Source organism: Gracilinanus agilis, chromosome 3 (assembly GCF_016433145.1).
Source record: "Gracilinanus agilis isolate LMUSP501 chromosome 3, AgileGrace, whole genome shotgun sequence".
Lineage (NCBI taxonomy): Eukaryota > Metazoa > Chordata > Mammalia > Didelphimorphia > Didelphidae > Gracilinanus > Gracilinanus agilis.
The window spans coordinates 429,769,094-429,790,531 of record NC_058132.1 but is presented as its reverse complement, the minus strand read 5'-3'; the positions used below and the strand labels follow the sequence as shown (position 1 = coordinate 429,790,531).

Sequence of the window (21,438 nt, the reverse complement as noted above, 5' to 3'; positions counted from 1 at the left end):
AGAGAGAGAGAGAGAGAGAGAGAGAGAGAGAGAGAGAGAGAGAGAGAGAGAGAGAGAGAGAGAGACCCTGAGTCCACCAATGGATAGGGAATATCTAGAAGAGCGAAGGCAGTGGGAATGGACCAGTGAAAAATTCACCTGGGAAGGCATAGGGATTCCACCTTTGGCACATGTCATCCAACACTTCATTGAGGTAACTTTAAAGTGGAGTATGGTATTCCTGCATCACAGCTTACACTCCCCCACCCTCACCAAACCCCCAATGGAGGCCTAAGAGACATGGAGAGTCACTATGGTAAAGCAGATAGGATAGTGGTCATCTCCCTTTACCCTGAAATGTAGAAATAATATGCAATAGTAGGTCACCAGACCACAGAAGAGGGGCATACAATTATTGGGAGTGATATGCTAGAGACCAAAAGAGAGTAAGATCTGTTATACAAATGGCTATATGGAAATGTGTGGATAGAATTTGCTCCCCAGGACTTGTTTACCCAGCATCCCATTTGCATGTGAACACTGCATGAATGTACAAAGGATAAAGTTTTGGTGTGACTCAGCCCCTCTCTCTTTTTCCCTGAACTTGACTGCTGAAGCTGGCTAAGTGCCAGTCAGGAGGATTTACACACATGGTCATACTTTAGCTAGAATATTAGGCTTTGAATTTCTATTTTTTTAAATTTCTTCTACTGCAAGTGATGATTAATAAACTTTATAAAAATAATACTTGGAGTTATTTACATTAATTTAAATCTTACAGGAAGGAAAGGAAGACTGTGAGTTACAGTGATGGTGAGCTTGGACCTAAATTTTCACACACTGCCACAATCCAATTCACCTTTCTGTAGTCTTGACTATGTTGATTACCTAACGGGTGTAAATGATCCAAACAAAATTGTCCTTTTGTTTGATTTTTTTTAAATGGAGAATCACAATGTGTTTAAAGAAATCTCTTTTGTGTGACTTTTTATTTTTGTTAAATAGCTTCATTTATATACATTATATATAATTCCTATGGAAGAAATTGGCAAGATTTTTGTGTGACTGAAACTACTTTTGAGAATGTTCTGGTAATAATCAATATTTCGAGTATAACCTTAATAAGGGTTACTGCTGCTCTATGCAAGAAGAAAATTTCACTCTACTGAGGATATGCTCAGTCTTTTTGACGGCTCCATAAAATTGGGATTCAGCCATAGGAGCTGCCAAAGAACTCTAAATATTAAACGCTACTTCCTGAGGGGAGGCATATCATCATTTATAATGGGTTTGATCCCCCTTTATCTCACTGGGGTCAGAGACCATAAAACCTCATCAAATAGAGAATTTAGAATGTGTGAAAAAAATATTTTGTCCTTATACCCAGGGGCTTTTTTTGTTCGTGTGTAGCAGATCAATCAAGCCAGCTGGTATGGTTATTAATTACTAGTGAAGCTTTCCTTTCCCTCAAATACTAAGAAAAAATTAAGCATAAAAATATGTCCATAATGTGTAAAATATTCAAATTAGATTTTCAAAAATCTAATATTTTTAGATAAGAGGCTATCTCATTTTTAAAATGAAAGAAGTCTTTTGTCATAGTGATACTTGATTTATTTGTAATTCATAAATATGACCTGATATTAATTTTTCACTAAAAGAACCACATAGGCAAAGATAATTATTTAATAATTTTTAAAATAGTTATTTTAAAAAATTATAATTTAATGTTAGTGGATTTTTTAAACAATATAAGTGAGTTTATAATAGAAGTATCACATTTTTTAATTTTTTTATATTTTTATTTTTATTTTGAATATTTTCCCATAGTTACATGTTTCATGTTCTTTCCCTCTCCCCAAGCCCCACTTAGCTGATGCACAATTCCACTGGGTTTTACATGTATCATTGATTAAGACCTAATTCCATATTATTGATAGTTGGACTAGAGTTATTGTTTAGTGTCTTCATCCCCAATAATATTCCCATTAGCCCATGTGTTCAAGCAGTTGTTTTTCCTCTGTATCACATTATTTTTTAACATGGCTGTTGCATGGATTTGGACATACAGGTACATTGTGCAAATTATGGTCCCCAAGCATTACCCCTTCTTCCAGGAAAGGGCTCATAGAGCACGACTATTGTTCATCTTCTACCCTCATAGCAGCATTGTAAGAGGATCACAACAAAAGAAATGTGTCAAGAAATTTAGAATCAATTCCTTTTACTGCTTAGGGAAAGGGCATCTTGTTTACAAGAAGCCTTCATTTTTCATTTTGCTTTTCCCATGGGAATTAACATAAATCAAAACAATTCAAATGTTTTTCATTTCAGTGTGAGATCAGCAGCTGTTTCCCAGAACTCCAGTTGCTACACAAAAGGGAGACTTTGTGAGTCACAAGTCAGATAGACAATGAAGCAATATCTCATTTCATACTTACTGTGCATATGCACATTAGAGATCATAATAACAAAAGAACTATGTTTACTTAAACTTCAACTTTGGGAAAGTCAAACAGTTATGTAATTGTCCTTATAGGTCTGTGAATCATGGAGGTATAGAAAAGCAAGCAATTAGTGACAGACTCTTTTGATGTACTTCTCAGTGGGTTATTATAACAAATGACCCATTGAGGAGCATTATGCTAAACTAATGTCTGATTAAAAGGAAATGGATTTCAAGTGAGTATTTCCAACAGTTTATTGCTAATGTTTATGCTTTATACAGTTATTATATGTGCATGTGGTAAGTCCATCCACTTAGCTACTTAGTGGAAAGAAAAGGAAAAATCAGGACTTGTAGATGTTAGATCTTTACTTTTATTTTAAAATAAAGTAAGTCTAAAATTACAAAGGTAACACTAATAGAAGTTAGTACTTGGAATTTCTGAATTTGAAAAGTCAAGCTCCCTTCAAGGCCTATGCTGCCTTTTACACGTGAAACATTTTCATTTCTGTTGTCAAAACTATACAGCTTAGAAACCTCATGTTAAGAAAAAGCCAAACTTTAATTGATTGTAATGCCCAGTCTTGGTCCTGGAAAATAGCTGATAAAACACACTAACCTTATCTTAATAGAGAAGTGGAGGACTACCAGGGTGGAATGTGGTGCATAATACTGTATGGGCTGGTTTTAATTAACAGTCATGATTACAAGAGAAGTTTTAGTGTTGAGGAAGGAGAGGATATGAGGCAATTGTTGTGGTGTAAAAACAAAAACATCAACAGAAATGCTTTCTTTTTTAATATAATGGCAATATAGAGGAAAAAAAACCAAAATACCCAGAGATATACCAAGTTGTGGGGCCTCAGACTTTGTGGTTCTTAAACCATGCGACAATTTGGGACAGACTTTGACTGTCGCTTTCACCTTTGTACACCTTCAGAATTTGGGAGTTATCAGTCACTTCCAGCCACCGCAATCACTCCTCCAATAACTCCTCTTTAAAGGATGGCGGCTATGCTTTATGCTCTCTCCACCAAGAAATAGACCAAGAACTATTTCCATCAGGTGCTGAAGTGGGATGATCTCTCCTACAAACCAAAAAACTTAAATTCTTTTGTATGCACCTAAACCACTTGAGCTTAATATCTTTCCTTTCTCTCCTCTTTTCTCCTTTCCTTCTTTTTTTTTTCTCTTATCTTCTTCTTCTATTCTCTCCTAAATCTCTCTTGCCTCTCTGTTTATCTGTTTCTGTAGGTCTCTGTCTCTCTCTAGCTCTATCCACCCCCTACCCTCACCCCAGGAAATTTTGGTTTCAGGATGTCAATCTCATAACAAATAGCCTCCTATCTCTCAGTGATAGCCTTGTGCTTGATGTACCTTTCTTCTGAAAGACCAAAGTATATCTCAATATCAGATAATCCACTGATTCAATTTGGGTTCAAGTTCAAAATTATCAATCTTTACTCTTATTCTCATTAAGAATTTTACTCTGGGGGCAGCTGGGTGGCTCAGTGGATTGAGAGCCAGGCCTAGAGACAGGAGGTCCTAGGTTCAAATCTGGTCTCAGACACTTTTCAGCTGTGTGACCCTGGGCAAGTCATTTAACCCCCATTGCCTAGCCCTTTATTGACTTCAAGATGGGAGGTAAGGGTTTTTATTTAAAAAAAAAAAGAATTTTGCACTTATCAGACCTGTCATTTTGATATCCTTAGAGTGAGTTTCCTTGAGATGTTTTCTCAAGACATGACACATCAAACATCAAACTCTCAAGGAGGAAGCATACACAAGGAGAATGTGTATGCTAAGAAACTGATATTTTGAAACCAGAACATTTCAGGAAAAATATATTTAAAATAATTCACCTCTATGTAACACTGGTAAACAGTATTCAAACCAAAATCCATTCAGTATTAATGAAGCACAGAGCTCATTACCCCAGGTATCTAAGAAGACTAACAATTTTGCAACAAAAAGGAAGAAAAGGATTGGTGTTATTTTGAGGGCACATGACACTCAAAAACTCAAATGGATTTGTTATCCATTCAAGAATTCCTTCCAAGTATGCTAGTAGCAACCCCTCCTTTCTTGCTCATCCTATATTAATATTACACAACCGGAAAGTAACAGTGAAGTACTTTTGCTATTACCTCTCATTCTTACCATATAATCTCTTCTTTTGCCTTTACTATATGACATCCTTTACTCATTCGCCTGGAAAGTTCTTTATTATTAACATAGTATAACCTGCTTACAGGCAGCATACATCCCTTCTATATGATAGTCTTTTCAAATTCTTTATATGCAGTGGTTTTCCATACTTCGTTGTAACACAAAAGGTTGGCACTGACAATATGGGAAGCCTGGGGTCAGCAGAAAGATTTTCAGTTTCTCAAAAGCAATCCATCCCTCTTCCCTTTTCAACTCTGCATCCAAATCATTGTGTCTTTAAACTGTCTTTCCCAAGATATACATCCTATTGGGCAAGCTTAGAGTACACAATAAAAAGGTTAATATTTTACTCAAGTGCTTTTGGATCAAACATACTTCACAGAGCAATGATAAAGTCTGCCAGGAGTATGGCACTCGTTTTGTAAGTATAATCTAAAGTGTTTTATCTTATTAGGGAGCCTGTGAAATAGCAAAGGTATAAGTAGAATCAAAATGCACTTCACAGCCAACATACACATGAACTTAACCAACAATACATCAACAAATAAATATCAAACAATTGACGGATGTAATGGGGATAATTTGAGGAAAGGTGTGTGGGATAAGGGAATTTTGGAAGGAGGTTGTCAGAGACTTGCTAACTGAATAATCTAGGTTACAGATAGGCTGGGATTAAGGAGATTCAGGATATAATAGGACTGAAGTCAGGAGTATAACACAGAAGGGAAACAGAGATCTTCAGGAAGAGGAGAAATTAAACTAAACAGACAAAACAGCAGGCTTTACAGACTGGGACTTAGACTCAAACACAGGCTGAGGGAAATAGACTAAACTGAAATTAACAAACAGAGTTTAGTTAATTTCACAGGGACTTGTTTTGAAGTTACACCTTCCTTCAAGATGGATACCCCAGCTTCCCTTCAAGCCCAGAGTATGTTGGTTCTTTCCCTCTTCTTCCCTCTCTTAATAACTAACAGACAAATTATACTAATAGGTCTGTTGAAACACAAAAGGGTTTATTATCTTTAAAGGATGATTTGTCAGACAAGTGGATTGAGGAAAGCCCTAACAGTTGTCTCAGGAACTTCAGGTGGGGGAAGGGAGGCAGAGATGGAGTCTGAGTAAAGACCAGCCTTTAACTCAGCTTACAAAATGCTCTTGATATCTAAAGGGAATAAATGGTGACTGACTAGTTTCTTTATATCTAATACTGTCAATTATAATTAACCCTTCACAGATTTGAACTCCTCTCTAATTACTCTCCTTATTAACTCCACAGACATATAAGGTAAGGGAGGGAAGGTAGGAAATAATATTGGGAAGGAAGATATAAAGGGTTGATCCAAAATAACAATTTCTTAAATAAATATTTCAAAGCTAGGCTAAATTTCAATTCTACAGATAGGTAAGGAAGCCCTCAGCTGATCTCAGGCCTCTGTCCACCAGAGACCCAAACCAACTGACTCTCTCCCTCAAGATTCCAAACCCCTAACTGCTTTAGAACTCAGCCAAAGCTAGAAAAAACTATATGACCCCCTCTCTCTATACTACACTAAGTTATGTAGATTTGTTTATGGAAACCAAAAGACTTTAAGATAGCAATTCGGGATCAAGTCATTGCCACCAGAAATTACAAAAAGTTTGTATTTAATCAGCCCTAGTTCATTGACCACCAAGGACGGGTCCCAAGCCCAGCTGAAAAAGGAGGAGGGTTGGGCGTGGGGCTAGCAACCCCATCCCGTAAAAAATCACATTTGCTATAGAAACCGCAACCTCACCAAACCAACAAAACCGACAATCGCTGGAGGATTGCTCTCCAACAGAGTCCATGACGCGTGCTGGTGAAAGCCTCTGTGAAGCCAGCTCGCCGATAAATCTTCTGACGACCAAGGCAAAAACCAGAATAGCGACATGGAACGTAAGAACGTTATACGAATGCGGAAAACTCGCTCAGGTAGTAAATGAGATGAAAAGATACGACATCAGGGTCCTCGGTTTATGCGAGACCAGATGGAATGGAAGTGGCCAGACCAGTCTGATATCAGGCGAAACCATCATTTACTCTGGCCATGAAGACCCGGACCATTCCCACACCCAGGGAGTAGCGCTGCTCATGACACCTGAAGCAAAAAAGGCACTGATAGGTTGGGAACCTATCTCGTCAAGGCTTATGTCTGCAAGGTTCAACTCAAAGAGGAAGAATATCACCATCATCCAATGCTATGCACCCACCAATGCGGCAGAGGAAAAGGAAAAAGAAGAGTTTTACAGCTCCCTACAGGCAATACTTGACGGCACACCAAGAACAGACCTGAAGATCGTTATGGGAGACTTGAATGCAAAGGTAGGAGAAGACAACACAGGAAAGGAATTCATCATGGGAAAGCATGGAGTAGGCACCTGTAACGAAAATGGAGAGCTCTTTACGGATTTCTGCGCCTTCAACGATCTTGTTATTGGGGGCACTATATTCCCACACAAGAAAATTCATAAGTCAACCTGGACTTCACCTGATAGAAGGACGGAAAATCAGATAGATCACATCACAGTTTCCCGCAAGTGGAGAAGAAGCCTTCTAGATGTTAGAGCAAGACGTGGTGCAGATGTGGCCTCGGACCACCAACTCCTGGTGGCAACTTTTAGAACCAAGTTGAAATCATTCAACGACCTTTCAGGCAGATTACAGCATAAGTTCAATGTGCAAGACCTAAAGACCAGAGAGGAAAAAGAAGCATTCAATTGCGAAATCAAGAACAAGTTCACGGCCTTGACAGGACTCATGAGAGAGACAGTCGAAGACCACTGGACCAAACTCCAGCAGACCTGGAAGACCACCTGCGCAGAAGTCCTGAGAAAGAGAGAGAGAAAGCGCAAGGAATGGTTAACACAAGAGACATGGGCCAAGATACAACAGAGAAGAGATTTGAAACAGAAGATCAGCCAGTGCCAAGATCAACAGGAGAAAGAAGAACTTCGAACACAGTACTGGGAAATTAACCGTCAAGTCAAGAAGAGCACAAGATATGACAAGAGACAGTTCATTCACAATATGACCAAAGAAGCAGAAACAGCAACTAGGCAGGGGAACATGAAGAGGCTATACAAAATAACAAGAACTCTATCGGGAAAGAACTACAACCCTAGCAAGCCAGTGAAGGACAAGACTGGCAAGACAATAACAAGCGATGCAGGGCAGAGAGCCCGATGGGTAGAGCATTTCGAAGAAATCCTGAACCGACTGCCTCCACCAACTGTTCCAGACATACCGCCAGCCACCGAACTGCTTCAGGTGAACACGGGCCCACCTACCAAAGTTGAGATCATCAAAGCCATCAAGACCATGAAAAATGGTAAGGCTGCAGGTCCAGACGGCATCCCCCCTTGAGGCACTCAAGGCAGACCCAGAAATGTCAGCGGAGATGCTACAACCCCTCCTGCAGAAGATCTGGGAACAGGAACAAGTCCCGACAGACTGGAAACTAGGCTACCTAGTGAAGCTACCCAAGAAAGGTGACCTATCCCAATGCAGCAACTGGCGAGGAATCATGCTTCTATCCGCTCCCAGAAAAATCCTGACCGGAGTCATCTTAGAAAGACTGAAGGAGGCCTTGGACAAGAAGCTGAGAATAGAACAAGCAGGGTTTCGTCAGCACAGATCGTGCACCGACCATATCGTCACCCTAAGAATCATCATCGAACAGTCCATCGAGTGGCAGTCCCCCCTCTACATGACTTTCGTGGATTTCGAGAAGGCATTTGACAGCGTGGACAGGAGCATCATCTGGAGATTGATGCAGCATTACGGGATTCCCCTGAAGCTCATCAACATCATCCAGCAATTATACGAAGACTTTACCTGCCAGGTCATCCATAATGGGAAACTGACGGCTCCCTTCACAGTGAAAACCGGAGTGAAGCAAGGCTGCATGCTTTCGCCCCTTATCTTCTTGATGGTCATAGATTGGACCATGAGAAGAATTACCAAGGACAACAATACGGGCATTCAATGGACTCACACCAAGCAGCTCGAGGACCTTGACTTCGCAGATGACATCTGTCTCCTTTCTCACAAGCAGCAGGATGCGCAAGCCAAACTTGCACGACTCTCTGAAGAAGCGGAGAAGACAGGTCTGAAGATCAACAAGAAGAAGACCAGGTGATCACAGTCAACAGCAGACAGGACCTGCCAATCCAACTACAGGGAGAAAACATCAAGGAGACGGACCACTTCACCTATTTGGGTAGCATAGTCAGTAAGGACGGCGGAGCAGATGAGGACATCAGAAAACGAATCAACAAAGCCAGACAGACATTTAACACCCTGCGGTCTGTCTGGATCTCCAAAGCACTGTCCCTCGTCACTAAGCTCCGAATCTTCAATACCAACGTAAAGGCCGTCCTCCTATATGGATCAGAAAGCTGGAGAGTGACGAGTGCTAACACCAACAAACTCCAGGTCTTTGTTAATAGATGTCTACGTCACATCTTGAACATCAGATGGCCTGAAAAGATCTCCAATGCTAGTCTCTGGGAAAGAATACTCCAGTACCCCATTAGTCAGGACATAAAGAAACGTAAGTGGAGATGGATAGGACATACGCTACGAAAACCGGAAGACAACATAGCCAGACAAGCATTGAGCTGGAACCCTTCAGGGAGGAGGAAAGTTGGAAGACCAAAACAGACCTGGCGAAGATCTGCTGAAAATGAAACAAAAAACGGTCGGAATGACATGGGCCCAGCTGGGGGAAGTTGCCCAGAACAGAGTCCGTTGGCGTGAGATGGTTGCGGCCCTATGCTCCTAAGGAGTCAACAGGAATAATAATAATAATAAATAATAATAGTTCATTGACAATGAAGTAATAGAAATAGCCCAAAATTTCATGACAAATTTAAAAAGTTAGCACCTATTAGGGACATAGAAAGACATCATCAACGGTTTAGAATTACACAACAGAAGCTCATTATTCTTGCAAAGTAATGAGTGACAAATCTCTATATTCTAATATAAGCCCCCAAATATCCATCAGAATTCAGCAAATAGGCTATCCTGGGACTGAAGCAGCTTCAGAAATAGAACTCTTGCCCATAACAACCTAGATATCATTTATCTTACAAATATTTAAGAATATTTTAATAGATATAACTATTCCAAATACTCTTGATCTCCAAGTTCCATGAAATAATAACCTTTCAAGATATATACCCTTAGTAACAAAAATTATAAACCATGTGATAATGGTCCAAGGCGCATGATATCCCATTTATATCGTTTGCTACTGATGTTGTCCAGAAGATGTTTTTGGCGACTCTTCAAAATATGAGCTTGCATCATATTGTTCAGTCGCAAAAAAAGCATTTTTTCCACCTAAACTATAGAGATTGCAGAAAAGCAGATTTAAAAAATAATATAATTATAATGCCCTATTCTAACATCACTAAATTAACTCAAACAAAAAATTGAAATGGAAGTAGTAATAATTATAATATGCTGTATTTTTAGTGTGCAAAGAGTTTTTAATATACATGATCTCATTTAAACCTCATAACTCTATGAGGAAATTATCATTATTATTATATTGCCCATTTTACAGATTGGAAAGCTGAGGTTCAGGCAAATTGACTGTGATACCCCAGGTCACAAAGCTACTAAGCAATCACAATTGGGATTTGAACCCAGGTCTCTCTGACTTTTTTAAACACTTTATTCACTGAAACTCACTGCCTCCCTTGTATTCTCTGTCAGTACAGGTACTGTTTTATTGTTCTTATTTTTGTCACAGTGTCTTTTTCATATGAAGCACTTAGTAAATCTTTGATCAAAACGCAGTGATTTCCAAAGTAGGCACTACCACCCCCTGATGGGTGCTGCAGCGATCCAGGAGAGCGGTGATGGCCACAGATGCATTTATTTTTCCTATTAATTGCTATTATAATTTTTAAAAAGTTAATTTCCAGGGGGCTAAGTAATATTTTTTTTTCTGGAAAGGGGGCGGTAGGCCAAAAAAGTTCGGGAACCACTGATCAAAAGAGACAACTTGGTTTAATCATTTTTTTCTTTCTCTTCTCTAAACTTCCTTGTCTGCACTCTGTTTGGCTAGGACTCCTTTATAGGTGGGGCAGCAAACTCTCAAGGAAAATTCCTTTGAAATTATACTCACATTCAGTAATATAGATTCATGAAACTCCAAATTTAAACTCTATAATCTAATTTTCTTAATATATTCTAAAAACCAGATTCCAAAGAAACAATATAAAGTAAATTGATCTTGATGTGCTATTATGTTCACCTGAAAAACAATTTTTTAAATTTTATTAATATTTAATATATATGGAAATATCTTTATTTATCTCCTAAAAATATTTTGGATAAAAAGTTTTGATTTGATGGCACTACACAAACAAGTTTCATTACATTTTGAGCTTTATATAAAAATTCAAAGACTAAAATTTTAATATATTTTTCTAGCAACTGGTATTTAACTGACATTTTTCTAATGATTGTTATTCTAAAGGGAACCAAAATCCACATGAAACTAAATTCCCTCTCAGCCAATATCACCCCATACCATATTTAGGACAAGGATATTTGGTAGAGAAAGTGCTTTCACCCTCAGAAAAAATACGTCATCTCATTAGTATAGCATGAAAGGAAAACAAATCTGAGCCTAGATAAATAATCTTAAATTTTAGCACAAACTGAGATTCTTTCTAGAAACAGTATGATTTTTTTTTTTACAAACAGTGAGTATTTTTGTTTCTGAATGTTATAAAATTTAGATTCTACTAGGAGAGTTGAGGGGAAAGAGAGAGAACTGATAAATCAGGAACTTCAGCTGTTAAGCATTATCTGTGCTACTAGCATACCACCCAGATAAAAGATATACATCTTTAGGATGAAAGAGATTGTGTCTATGTGTCTAAATGCTAAGCGTGAAATACACTGAAAAAAAAAAAGTGTACTTATAAGAGGATATGTTTGCAAATCCTTAATAAGAATTCAGTATTATCCAGGTTACTATCCCAAATGCAGCCTTCCCATTTTAATTAAACTTTGATTGGTGGTATATTTACTAATTTTCTTTCTTTTCTTTTCTTTTCTTTTTCTTTCTTTTTTTTTATAAACCCTTACCTTCCATCTTAGAATCAATATTGTGTATTGGTTCCAAGGTAGTAAAGCAGTAAAGGGCTAGGCAGTGGGGGTTAAGTGACTTGCCCAGGGTCACATAGCTAGGAAGTGTCTGAGGTCATATTTGAAGCTAGGACTCCCAACTCTAGGCCTTACTCTCAATTCACTGAGCCACCCAGCTGCCTCCCTAATTTTCTTTCTTAGATTCATCCACACCCTAATCTATAAAAATAAAAAGTTTGCAAATTTCCAGAGGACTTTGAATTGAAATCACTTTTTAAAGGAAAGATTTCAAAATAAATGAGATTTTTCACCAAATCCTGTGACTTTTCCATATTTTAGGGAGAAATATAATGAATATTGTGAGATCCATATTGCTGAGATGGGTTCAAGCTTCAGAGATGGGCTCAGCTCAGAGTCACACAGCTTGCAGAGACAGCACCCAGATGACGATCAGGACCCAAGATCTAAGACCTAATACCCAAGACTCAAGAAGACCCTGAAAGCCAGGTGTCCTGCCTTTTTATACCAGGACTCCAAGTGCCTCTAACTGCCCCCTCTCTCAGAGTTCTGGGGGGCACTATGGAATTCTGTGTTGCAGCTTGCACCCATCTCTGCAGCTTAAACCCCTCTCAGCAATATGGATCTCACAATATTCCCTCTCTTTTATCCAAGAAAAAATTACAAATATTCAGAGAATATCTAAATGTCTAGAAAAGTATTTTTCACTTAAACAGGGATCAAGATATGACATTTTTCATTATTCATTTTCTTTTACCATGAACCATACATAGTATAAAATCTACAAATAATGGATATACTGCTATATAATCAAGGCAAAGAGATCTAATTTATAATAGTCTCATTAATTTTAAATACTTTCTTTATAAGTAGCAAAAATGACTTTCTTAAACTTTAATATTAGTAGTCCTAATAGTTTAAAGCATTTTGGGGGCTATATATTATTAATCAATTATGTTCTAAAATCTTTCACAAAGTTATAAATTTAGTATTTTCTTATCCAACAAAATCATATTGTTTGAGACCATATTCTCTTTTAAATTTCTATTTACTCTTTAATTTAATTATACCAAAATATACTTACCTACATATTGTAAGGGTTAAAATAAGGAACAGCTTTTAATAACTTAAGTTTTAATGAGAATATAGTAGAGTTATAAATTAATATTATCTCTTTAAGCCAGAGAAAAGAAAACTTCTAGCAGCTTTTAAAAATTAACAATTTTATTATAATAGAGATAGTGAAAGAATACGGTAAAATAAATATAGTAAAAAAGGGAAATATAGGAAAGAAGTAGAGAAATAAATATTCCTAATGTCTATATTAGTTATCCTATAGCTGCCTATAAATGCCTATAACTACTATCTAAAACTGCCTATATCTACCTATAAGTCTGATAACAACCACCTCACAAAATTCTAACCCAATCCACCCAATCAAAACTAACTCAATCAGTGTTTAATCCAAACCCAATTAGGTCTGTCAGCCAAGACCAACCACCTTCCAAAAAGTTCAAGGAAGGGAAAAAAAACCTAACAGCCCAAACCAAAAGCCAAAAACCCGAAAAGGCAAAAAGCCCTCTAAAGGCTAAAGCCAAAAGCCCTCTCAGTAAGCTCAGGCCCACTTTTATATTCCAGCAACTAAACACCAAACACCAACTAATCACCAACCCACACCACCAGCAACCAACCCTCACACCCAGCAGCCAACTTCCCACAACTGACAGACCACAACTGACAACAACTGACAGCTCAACCAACTGAGGCTTGGTCCCATTTATAACCTCCTTTCCTTCTTCCTTAATTCCTGTCTTTATGGTTCCTCCTTCCTGTCACTGTGGGCTGGTTAATCCCTACACATCTCTATGGTAAGAGGACTTCCAGGCCCCCTGTAAAATTAAAAAAGAAATAAAAAATTCTTTTTACAATATGTAAACTCAAATATGAATACTTATTAAAATGATGTAAGTATATATGTAGTATATGCATATATGCACATATACATACACTGTATATATATTATTTTAATGTAGTTTAGAAATAGGGTTAAATTATGTTTCATTAACCCACTACCAATTCAAAAAGTAGATTTTTTTTGTTTTGTTTTTTGTTTTTAATTTTTTAAACCCTTAACTTCTATGTATTGACTTTAGGTGGAAGATTGGTAAGGGTAGGCAATGGGGGTCAAGTGACTTGCCCAGGGTCACACAGCTGGGAAGTGTCTGAGGCTGGATTTGAACCTAGGACCTCCTGTCTCTAGGCCTGGCTCTCAATCCACTGAGCTACCCAGCTGCCCCCAAAAAGTAGATTTTTTTTAAAGATTTCTTTGGATTTTGAATAAAATTGCTCTACTATTCAATAAGAAAAACAATTATGAAATTCACATTTGCAATCTAAAATCTTCAAATCAACTCTAGGTTTAAATGGTAAAAATGCAAGGATGTAAAAGGACAATAACAGGTGACAAGAAATAAAATACTTAATATTACTAACAGTAGTATATAGGAGGAGAGGAGAAGGGTGAAGGTCATTCTTACTGGGCAGCTGAAGAGTTTTAAAGAAATCCAGTTCAATAACAGATTCTGAATGAAAGGAAAGATTAATTGCTCAACAGTATTTCTGCATCTGGTATCCTTGATTCCAAACATTTGCAGGTTCTAAAGGGATTATTATGACACAAATAATGCAAACTCTCGTTTTAAGCTGACAGTGAACAATATTAAAAACACATATATACTAAAAAATAACCATGAAGTTGAAAAATTCAGATGTAAAAATGCCAAAAACCTGGGTACAAAACTGATCATTATTCAGATGCTAAAAACTATGTTTCAAAGTTGTATTTTTCATAAAAATAATGGAAGTTACAACATCATTGTAGGGCAAATCATTCTGGAAGAAATCAAAACTGAGGTTGCTCAAATGGATTTCCTTGCTCTCAAAAACTGAATATAGTAAATTTAAAGTATTTTGTGAATGTGCTTTTTAGACTTTTAGCAGTTCCATTAGGAAAGGGATTTTTTTCCTTTTTAAAATGAGTGAGGGAGGGGAAATGAATGATAACCATGAAAAAACTGAGACGTCTTACAAACAAGTACATTTGAGTAAGCATAACACATACAAATTTAACCAGGTCATTAGTATGGGTATTCCTTAGCATCTTTAGAGACATCAGTAATATGATTTTGTTTCACCTTGAATGATAAAGGAGTGGCAATTTCAATAGAACTATTGGACAATCAGTAGTTCAAACTTTGTTATAAACTTATGTAAAGTTACGAGACTATCTTTGAGTCTTATAGTCTAAGTCTATAAAATTAGGGTGAAGGGATGCTGATAAAATCAAACATTTGAGTGGGTTTCATTGACTTTCTCTTTCTTTTTAAGTTTATTTTGATTCATAAAGAAGAGCTGAGTACAGGTGTACAAAAGTGAAGAGATGAGAGTAATAAATTGGGAGAGAAAGTGCCAGGAAAAGCTAAGAAGCAGAAGAAAGCCTAAGTGATAGCTATTCTTATGTGGCTAGAAACATCTGAAGTTACCCTATTCCTATGGTCATAGTGGCGGCACCATTCTGATAAAATTCAATTAAGACCAAAGATGATATGAGTAAAACTATTCAGTCACTGCACACTTAAGAACATTCTAAAATGCACTCTAGACTGAAGATGTAAGTGCTATATTTGCAAGTCATTCCTTTTTCTTTTTTACCATCATATTTTTCAAGATCACTATATTTTTAAGAGTAAATACTAAGTAAAGAAGACTTATGGAATTTGCATATGCTTGAGAGGTTTAGGGACTATACAATATATGCTGCCTTTGTCTGTGATTGAGCTAGTTACCTAGGCAATCGCCAAAGCATGGAGATTGATTGGTTATGCTGTCAGATTGAATGTCAGCATTCTAGAAAGGGTAAAGATGATAAATCTTCAGTTGTTTGACATACATGGAATAAATGCCTTCCAATCCAAGTAATTTGATGTGTACAATTACATTATTACTTAGCCTCTTCATCAGACTGAGAAATTTAGAGTTACCTACGAATAATATAGTCATCCAAACTTATTGATGGAAAAGGATGATTCATTCTACTTATGCAATTCTTGGGGAAAAACTGATATTCAGTGTGACATAATTGAAAAACACTATTGCTGTCTGGCAAGTTCAAGAATAGTATTTGTTTTGGAATTATCACTGATTTCAATCTATGTTTTAATGAAGAAATATTTATATTAATCCATTAAAGTCACAATTTTAAAAAACAATACACTATAATGATGAAATGTTTAGATTTGCTTGTTTAGGTTTTTCCACTGATTAATAACTGATTGGTTGTTTATCAGGTAATGGCAGAAAAAAATTTTCAGTATGTTCTATTTCTTCTTGTTTCCCTTCTATCTATCCCTCCTCTTTAGACTTCATTTTTCATGATCTAATGCAAAGTTTAAACCCAGTTCACTTTCGTATCCCCACCCTATTATTTTCCTAACTGTTTCAAAACAGACACACAGAAGCTTTAATTGTATTTGAATGATTGATTAGGGTGCACTTAGTAGTCCAAAAGGATTTTTACCTACAAGTAGAAACAAGTTGCTAGTGTTCTGAGTTTGACTTGAATTTTCTCCTTGCTTTTGTATAGCTTTAGCCCAGCAAATTTCTTAATGTCCTTGAGACATTCAGCGTGCTGATAATTTTCAATGACAGCTTCTCTAGGCATCAAAGTTTTAGAACCTCAGCATTAGAAGAAAACTTAGAGATCATACTATAGAATCACAAGTTTTTTAGCTGAAAATTAATTTGTAAAACATCTAGTTTTACTGGTGAGGAAACTGAGGCAAAGAGGTCAGTGCTTATATACAATTAGTCACACATACAATATACACAAAGTAGTAATTAATTAGTAAAGTTAAAGGGACGGCCTTAGAGAATGGAACCAGGAATTTTGAAATAAGGGCTAAGTAATAGGTGTATAGTTGCTTTGTCTTATAGATGAGTAAAGAGTTCAGAAAGTTTAAGTGAAATGTCCATTGTCACAGAGGCAGCAAATGTCAGAGGTGAGCTTAACCCAGGTCACTAATGCTCTATCCAGAATTCTTTTCGCTAAACTATATACATATTCAATGTATGTTTATATATATATACATATATATGCATACATATATATATGTTAGTTCATATGAACAAAGGATGCTACAGAAATGGAAGAGGTATTTTGTTTTGTTTTGTTTTTCTTAATGTTAGCATTTTCTCCAATGATATAAAACTGCTTTCTTATAATTAAAATTCTTGTTTAATGCTCAATACTTTTATATCCTGCTTGTGAGAGAAATGTTGAGGATAACTGCCAAATATTTTCTAGGTAGCTGGCTTCACACCAAAAATCACAAATTAAATTTAATCATTTTTTCTTTCTTTTGGGAGAGTATCTATTTCTTCCTCTTGCTTATTTTCCATCTTCTTAGGTGAGGTATTCATGAACTGAACTTTAAATGCTAACATTTTGAACAGAAGCCATTTCAAATAGCAAACCATATATATGTGTACACACACACACACACACACACACACACACGACACATACACACATACACATCGTAAGCAACCATTGTAATTTATTCACCCTTTATTTTATCCCCCCTAGAAAAATAAACTTTTTAGGTGTTAGACTATTGAGAAGTATGAGGTTATTAGTCAATTTCCTGTATCCTTTCCCTTAGGATATATCTCACAAAAGTTCTACAGAGTAAAGAAAAAATTCAGTACTTCTTGCTCCTATTTCCTGTTCTATTACACTGCCTACTTCAACAATCCCAAGATCAAGATTTCTTTCATGCCTCTGGATACTAGGCAAGACATGACCATGACTGGTCAAATAACATTCCTTGCATAGCTAATTTTAGACACCAACTTCAGAGGATGGCTAAAATGAGAAGCTAGGACCTTGGATTTAAAAGGCAATTCAAATGTGAAGTGACTTTGTAACCTTCCTAGTAATGCTTTGGGATTTTTTATAATTACATACAGGTGCAAGCAATAATTTAAAGAAAATGTTGCAGAGGTTGGTTTGTTTTCCACAATTTCATACTACCTTTAAGCTTTGAAACATTGGATTCAATAACTTGTTCCTAATTATTGTTACTATAGCTAAAATACTGTCATCGAAGAACTTCCTCTACTTGGGTATTTAAGTGCTTTTTGCATAACTGTTTCCAAGAAACATGTTGATTTCTAAATTTGCATGATTACTAAAATACTATTTTCAACATGTTCAGTTAATCAAAGATATGAACTATCATTAGTAAAATGCACTAAAATCATTGCTTAGAATTACAGATTCTTAAAATGACTTGAAATGACATACTGCAAACTAGTCTATAAATCACAATAAAAGTGCTAAGAGTATAAAAACAAAAATAAGTATTCCTTGTCCTTAAGGAATTTCTATCACAATACAAAATACAATATAAAATATAAATCAGACCTGATTTGAAGTTTGATCAGTGTTGTGGGGGAGGGCTTTCATTAATAAACAGGCATTTAATAAACATCTACCATGTGGCAGATATGTTAGGCATCAATGACATAAAAACTGTCTCAGTCCCCTCAGGAAACTTACATTATGCTAGAGGGATACATGTTTACAACCAAGTACGTATAGGATTTCTACAAATTTTTACTCAGTGATTATGAGAATCAAGAATGGTTTCTGGAAGGAAGTAATATGAGCTGAACTATCAAAGGATTTAGGGTTTCCAAGAGGCAGACTTATGAAACAGAGAGAATATTCTATATATGAGTAAATCTCATGCAAAGTTAAAGGAGGTAGAAACACCTGTTAAGCTAATAGCCAGTTTAGCTATATATGAAGGGATCTATTTGTAATGTTTGAAGAGGCATTTAAAAGTGCTTTCAAGATGGGTTTGAGCTGCCTAACTTTTGTATTCCAAATGTTTACCTTAGATAGATAATTAATAACTTTCATTAAAATGTATTGCTACATATTATATGTTTAGTTAGCCAGCAGATATCAGTTACTTTTACTTGCCCCCATCATTTATTATTAATTATACATAATACCCCCCCTTAAGATAGAATTCTCTCATTAGCCTCATTCAGTCCCACCTCCCTTTGGAGGAATGGATTTCTTTGCGAATCAGCCTAGGAGGGAATGATGGATATTCACCTCAGTTCCAACCTATCCAGTGACTGTGGCAAGCCACTACTACTGATTCATTTGCCCAAAGTATCTATGATCTTAGTATGGGAGCTGGGCGAAATTGCGAGGGAAGGTGAGGAAAGATTCTCCCGGGAATTGAACTGGGAGATTGCTGTCTGAAATAAGCAAGCACAAAAACCTAGAACCCATATTTTGACAACACCCAAAGTAAGCCTTGATAATACAACAATTCTTTTTTGGCTTCTTATTTGCTTCCTTCATTTAAATTTAGAAATTCTCTTTTTTTTTTTAATTTGTATTTTAATTTTTTTAAAAACATTTATTAATATTCATTTTTAACATTGTTACATGATTCATGCTCCTACCTTCCCCTTCACCCCCCTCACTCCCCCCACCCATGGCCCATGCACATTTCCACTAGTTTTGTCATGTGTCCTTGATCAAGACCAATTTCCAAATTGTTGGTAGTTGCATTGGTGTGGTAGTTTCGAGTCCACACCCTCAATCATGTCCACCCCGACCCATGCATTCAAACAATTGTTTTTCTTATATGTTTCCTCTCCTGTAGTCCTTCCTCTGAATGTGGCCAGCATTCTTTACCATAGATGCCTCAGAATTGTCCTTGGTCATTGCATTGTTGCTGGTACAGAAGCCCATTACATTCGATTTTACCACAGTATATCAGTCTCTGTGTACAATGTTCTTCTGGCTCTGCTCCTTTTGCTCTGCATCAGTTCCTGGAGGTCTCTCCAGTTCGCCTGGAACTCCTCCAGTTTATTATTCCTTTGAGCACAATAGTATTCCATCACCCTCATATACCACAGTTTGTTCAGCCATTCCCCAATTGAAGGACATACCCTCCTTTTCCAGTTTTTTGCCACCACAAAAAGCGCAGCTATAAATATTTTCGAACAAGTCTGTTTATCTATGATCTCTTTGGGGTACAAACCCAACAATCGTATGGCTGGATCAAAGGGCAGGCATTCTTTTATAGCCCTTTGAGCATGATTCCAAATTGCCAGCCAGAATGGCTGGATCAGTTCAACTCCACCAGCAATGCATTAATGTCCCAATTTTGCCACATCCCCTCCAACATTCATTCCTCTCCCCTTCTTTCATTTTAGCCAATCTGCTAGGTGTGAGGTGATACCTCAGAGTTGTTTTGATTTGCATTTCTCTGATTATTAGAGATTTGGAACACTTTCTCATGTGCTTATTGATACTTTTGATTTCTTTACCTGAAAATTGCCTATTCATGTCTCTTGCCCATTTATCAATTGGGGAATGGCTTGATTTTTTATACAATTGCTTTAACTCCTTGTATATTTGAGTAATTAGACCTCTGTCAGAGTTTTCCGTTCTAAAGATTTTTTCCCAATTTGTTGTTTCCCTTCTGATTTTGACTACATTGTTTTTGTTTGTACAAAAGCTTTTTAGTTTAATATAATCAAAACCATTTAATTTACATTTTGTAATTTTCTCTAACTCCTGCTTGGTTTTGAAGTCTTTCCTTTCCCACAGATCTGACAAGTATACTATTCTGTGTTCACTTAACTTATTTATAGTTTCCCTCTTTATATTCAAGTCATTCACCCATTCTGAATTTATCTTGGTGTAGGTTGTAAGATGTTGATCTAGACCTAATTTCTCCCATATTGTTTTCCAAATTTCCCAGCAGTTTTTGTCAAATAGTGGATTCATGTCCCAAAAGTTGGGCTCTTTGGGTTTATCATACACTGTCTTGCTGATGTCATTTACCCCAAGTCTATTCCATTGATCCTCCTCTCTGTCTCTTAGCCAGTACCATATTGTTTTGATGACTGCTACTTTATAGTATAGTTTAATATCTGGTACTGCTAGGCCCCCTTCCTTCACATTTTTTTTCATTATTTCCCTTGAAATTCTTGATCTTTTGTTATTCCAAATGAAATTTGTTATAGTTTTTTCTAATTCAGTAAAGAAGTTTTTTGGTAGTTGGATAGGTATGGCACTAAATAGGTAAATTAATTTGGGTAGAATTGTCATTTTTATTATGTTAGCTCGTCCTACCCATGAGCAAAAAATGGCTTTCCAATTGTTTAGATCCAGTTTTATTTGTTTGGAAAGCGTTTTGTAGTTGTTTTCATATAATTGCTGTGTTTGTTTTGGTAGATAGATTCCTAAGTATTTTATATTGTCTAGGGTGATTTTAAATGGTGTTTCTCTTTCTACTTCTTGCTGCTCTACTGTGTTGGAAATGTATAGAAATGCTGATGATTTATGTGCATTTATTTTGTATCCTGCAACTTTGCTAAAGTTGTTGATTATTTCTACAAGCTTCTTAGTTGATTCTCTAGGATTTTTAAGTGTACCATCATATCATCTGCAAAGTCTCCTCCTTGCCTATTTTGATACCTTCAATTTCTTTTTCTTCTCTAATTGCAACTGCTACAGTTTCTAGTACTACGTTGAATAATAGAGGGGATAATGGGCATCCTTGTTTTACTCCTGATCTTATTGGGAAGGCTTCTAATT

The 21,438-nt window shown here is 36.5% G+C and overlaps 1 protein-coding gene across 1 annotated transcript in view; it reads left to right on the top strand.

Moving 5' to 3' along the window:
- ROBO1 (roundabout guidance receptor 1) overlaps positions 1-21,438 on the top strand; it is a 1,014,586-nt gene that overhangs the window by 160,778 nt on the left and 832,370 nt on the right. The gene's annotated exons all lie outside the window — the stretch shown is intronic.